Source organism: Schistocerca serialis, unplaced genomic scaffold (assembly GCF_023864345.2).
Source record: "Schistocerca serialis cubense isolate TAMUIC-IGC-003099 unplaced genomic scaffold, iqSchSeri2.2 HiC_scaffold_1178, whole genome shotgun sequence".
Lineage (NCBI taxonomy): Eukaryota > Metazoa > Arthropoda > Insecta > Orthoptera > Acrididae > Schistocerca > Schistocerca serialis.
Window position 1 is genome coordinate 60,001 of NW_026047379.1, and position 5,000 is coordinate 65,000.

General features: G+C 51.5%; 1 non-coding gene across 1 annotated transcript in view; it reads left to right on the plus strand.

The window, feature by feature from the left end:
* The first annotated feature begins 4,178 nt into the window (after positions 1-4,178).
* LOC126433967 (small subunit ribosomal RNA) overlaps positions 4,179-5,000 on the plus strand; it is a 1,909-nt gene continuing 1,087 nt past the window's right edge. The window contains exon 1 of the ribosomal RNA XR_007578883.1: positions 4,179-5,000. This exon is cut by the window's right edge and continues 1,087 nt beyond it. This is a non-coding gene — a ribosomal RNA (small subunit ribosomal RNA).

A 5,000-nucleotide genomic window follows, 5' to 3' on the forward strand; every position in this document is an offset into this window, starting at 1 on the left:
GAACACCCACACATGTCCTACACAGGGGTGCACCCAACATCACAATACTGCCTCCTGTCACAGTACACAAACAATGGCAGGAATGAAAGACACACATCTGCCATAACCTTGGAATCGGAGCGCCGCCTGTCATGAGCCACAAGTGCATCCTGACGTGACAAATCGGATGATCCCGCAGGCATGCACTTACGATAATCACTATCAACGAACCTGCCGCCCCCCCCCCCCCCCCAAATACACCTTTCCCTACAACAATGTGTACCTTAACCTAAGCGATATTGTACCTTAACCTCAGCTATATCGTACCTTAACCTAACCTACATTGCGCCTTAACCTAACCTACGTTGTACCTTAACCTACGTTGTACCTTAACCTAACCTACGTTGTACCTTAACCTAACCTACGTTGTACCTTAACCTAACCTACGTTGTACCTTAACCTAACCTACGTTGTGCCTTAACCTAACCTATGTTGTGCCTTAACCTAACCTATGTTGTGCCTTAACCTAACCTATGTTGTGCCTTAACCTAACCTATGTTGTGCCTTAACCTAACCTATGTTGTGCCTTAACCTAACCTATGTTGTGCCTTAACCTAACCTATGTTGTGCCTTAACCTAACCTATGTTGTGCCTTAACCTAACATATGTTGTGCCTTAACCTAACCTATGTTGTGCCTTAACCTAACCTACGTTGTGCCTTAACCTAACCTATGTTGTGCCTTAACCTAACCTATGTTGTGCCCTAACCTAACCTATGTTGTGCCTTAACCTAACCTATGTTGTGCCTTAACCTAACCTATGTTGTGCCTTAACCTAACCTATGTTGTGCCTTAACCTAACCTATGTTGTGCCTTAACCTAACCTATGTTGTGCCTTAACCTAACCCATGTTGTGCCTTAACCTAACCCATGTTGTGCCTTAACCTAACCCATGTTGTGCCTTAACCTAACCCATGTTGTGCCTTAACCTAACCCATGTTGTGCCTTAACCTAACCCATGTTGTGCCTTAACCTAACCCATGTTGTGCCTTAACCTAACCCATGTTGTGCCTTAACCTAACCCATATTGTACCTTAACCTAACCCATATTGTACCTTAACCTAACCCATATTGTACCTTAACCTAACCCATATTGTACCTTAACCTAACCCATATTGTACCTTAACCTAACCTAATTTGTGCCTCAACGTAACCTAATTTGTGCCTCAACGTAACCTAATTTGTGCCTCAACGTAACCCATGTTGTGCCTCAACGTAACCCATGTTGTGCCTCAACGTAACCCATGTTGTGCCTCAACGTAACCCATGTTGTGCCTCAACGTAACCCATGTTGTGCCTCAACGTAACCCATGTTGTGCCTCAACGTAACCCATGTTGTGCCTCAACGTAACCCATGTTGTGCCTCAACGTAACCCATGTTGTGCCTCAACGTAACCCATGTTGTGCCTCAACGTAACCCATGTTGTGCCTCAACGTAACCCATGTTGTGCCTCAACGTAACCCATGTTGTGCCTCAACGTAACCCATGTTGTGCCTCAACGTAACCCATGTTGTGCCTCAACGTAACCCATGTTGTGCCTCAACGTAACCCATGTTGTGCCTCAACGTAACCCATGTTGTGCCTTAACGTAACCCATGTTGTGCCTTAACGTAACCCATGTTGTGCCTCAACGTAACCCATGTTGTGCCTCAACGTAACCCATGTTGTGCCTCAACGTAACCCATGTTGTGCCTCAACGTAACCCATGTTGTGCCTCAACGTAACCCATGTTGTGCCTCAACGTAACCCATGTTGTGCCTCAACGTAACCCATGTTGTGCCTTAACGTAACCCATGTTGTGCCTTAACGTAACCCATGTTGTGCCTTAACGTAACCCATGTTGTGCCTTAACGTAACCCATGTTGTGCCTTAACGTAACCCATGTTGTGCCTTAACGTAACCCATGTTGTGCCTTAACGTAACCCATGTTGTGCCTTAACGTAACCCAATTTGTGCTTTAACGTAACCTAATTTGTGCTTTAACGTAACCTAATTTGTGCTTTAACGTAACCTAATTTGTGCTTTAACGTAACCTAATTTGTGCTTTAACGTAACCTAATTTGTGCTTTAACGTAACCTAATTTGTGCTTTAACGTAACCTAATTTGTGCTTTAACGTAACCTAATTTGTGCTTTAACGTAACCTAATTTGTGCTTTAACGTAACCTAATTTGTGCTTTAACGTAACCTAATTTGTGCTTTAACGTAACCTAATTTGTGCTTTAACGTAACCTAATTTGTGCTTTAACGTAACCTAATTTGTGCTTTAACGTAACCCATGTTGTGCCTTAACCTAACCTATATTGCGCCTTAACCTGACGCACGTTGTCGCTGAACCTGCTCTGTAATTGTTATGCAACTCGTTAAATTAGTGTAGTGTTGCCTAACCGCAACCCTCGCAATATAGTTCGCTATTCGCACTGCCCGGTCCCCTGTGTATCGCGTCATGTTAAACACCTTGCAGGTGTTGCTGACTTTCCACATGCTCCTGCTATACACTGTAATGTGGATAGCAGCAGGACGTACATGCCCCCCCCCTTCCCCCCTGCCTTCGCAAGCTGGTCGTTGAGAAGTTTGCATGTTCAATGCCCTTCGCATGCCGACGTACTCAGCCTACGTTGTGGTACGGCCTGTCACCTGTCCGCCGATGTACGCAAAACCCACAAACTGTACTGCACATTGGTCCGTATGTACTGAATGATACATCGTGGCACATGTGTGACCGTACGACGACTGCGCCTAGCAACGGCAGACCATACAGTCCAAATATTGTGCACGCAGCTACGTGTCGTCTCCCTATAAGAGCTGGATTGCAGTGTGGTACGCCATTCAGACGTGTGGGAGGAACGGACGCCCTGGATGGCGATCAGCATGAGCAGTCTGTTGATGTAGTGGAGCGTGTATTCGGACGTAGTCGTCTCTTCTCACACACCGTGATAGCATGTTGCACCGCGTTCCACATCTGCGACATCCTGCAGAGGCCGGCTGACAGTCGTTCGCGCAATGGACACCGCATACGTACGGGGGCTACCTTCCACGTGTTCTCGAGGCGTGCACATGTTGTTGCGTCTATGTGGGCAGACGTAGTGTGTTGTGACACCTGACACAGGCATGCAATACTCGTTGCAAATGGCGATGGACGTCTACGTTTGCTGGTGACGTTACGCAAATGAACAACAGGTAACCCGTTGTGGTGCGGTTGTTCTCGCTAGAGGTGAATCAGTGTTGGCGACGATCGGTCGAGCTATTAACCGGTTGTTTCAGGGATACCCACCATGCCCACGAACGTGAAAGGGGACCCACCATGCCCACGAACGTGAAAGGGGATCTGGGTGTGAGGCGATACGCGGCGGTGGCTGGGTGGGACCGTCCCCGGCCGGTGAGGGGGGGCCGCCCGGCGTGCTGGCAGCGCGGTGCGTGGGCGCACGCGCTACAGCCGGCTGGTGGGGGCGGCCAGTGGCAGGCGCGCCGGCCGACGGACGCGGCAGGCGGCGCAGCTGCGCGCCGGCGCCCCCTGCTCGCGGCGCCTTGCGGCCAAAGCAGGTCCTCGCGGGCCCGGTGCGAAGCGCGGTGGCCATCTGCAGTGTGCTGGTCCGATTGAGGACTGTGTGCGCTGAGGATGCGCCGCCGCCCGGCGCTCGGCGCCGCGACGCCGTCTGCTGCTCGGTCGCCCCAGCGGTTCTCGCAGGTGGTTTGTATCGCAGCTGTGCGGACGTGTTGGCGCGTGCGCTGTGCTGGGAGAGTTCGCTTCGGCACCCAAGTGGGGCTTTTGTCCTTCTGTGGCGCTGGCGTTGGAGCTGCCGGTCACCGTAGGTGGCGCGTGTTGTCTCCCGCCGGCAATGCCACGACAGCACGCTCCCGGGCCTCTGTCGGCAGCGGCAAGCTCAGTTGGGAGCACGGGTGGTCGCACCTAAAGCGTCTACTCGCCTAACTCCGGGCGATTGCGCCTCTCTCGAACCCGACCAAGTACTTAGGACGGCGCTGCGCGCCGCCGGGACCTGAGAGGGTTTCGAGGTGTGTTGTGCAGGGGAGCTCAGCCTCCTCCTGTTTGCAGAATAATTGAGCGGACGCTTGCGTGTTCGCGCGGGCCCCCGGGACACACTCCCGGGCGGCCGGCTGCTCAGCTCTAGTTGACGCAGCTCCCTGGTTGATCCTGCCAGTAGTCATATGCTTGTCTCAAAGATTAAGCCATGCATGTCTCAGTACAAGCCGCATTAAGGTGAAACCGCGAATGGCTCATTAAATCAGTTATGGTTCCTTAGATCGTACCCACGTTACTTGGATAACTGTGGTAATTCTAGAGCTAATACATGCAAACAGAGTCCCGACCAGAGATGGAAGGGACGCTTTTATTAGATCAAAACCAATCGGTCGGCTCGTCCGGTCCGTTTGCCTTGGTGACTCTGAATAACTTTGGGCTGATCGCACGGTCCTCGTACCGGCGACGCATCTTTCAAATGTCTGCCTTATCAACTGTCGATGGTAGGTTCTGCGCCTACCATGGTTGTAACGGGTAACGGGGAATCAGGGTTCGATTCCGGAGAGGGAGCCTGAGAAACGGCTACCACATCCAAGGAAGGCAGCAGGCGCGCAAATTACCCACTCCCGGCACGGGGAGGTAGTGACGAAAAATAACGATACGGGACTCATCCGAGGCCCCGTAATCGGAATGAGTACACTTTAAATCCTTTAACGAGTATCTATTGGAGGGCAAGTCTGGTGCCAGCAGCCGCGGTAATTCCAGCTCCAATAGCGTATATTAAAGTTGTTGCGGTTAAAAAGCTCGTAGTTGGATTTGTGTCCCACGCTGTTGGTTCACCGCCCGTCGGTGTTTAACTGGCATGTATCGTGGGACGTCCTGCCGGTGGGGCGAGCCGAAGGCGTGCGACCGCCTCGTGCGTGCTCGTGCGTCCCGAGGCGGACCCCGTTGAAATCCTACCAGGGTGCTCTTTATTGAGTGTC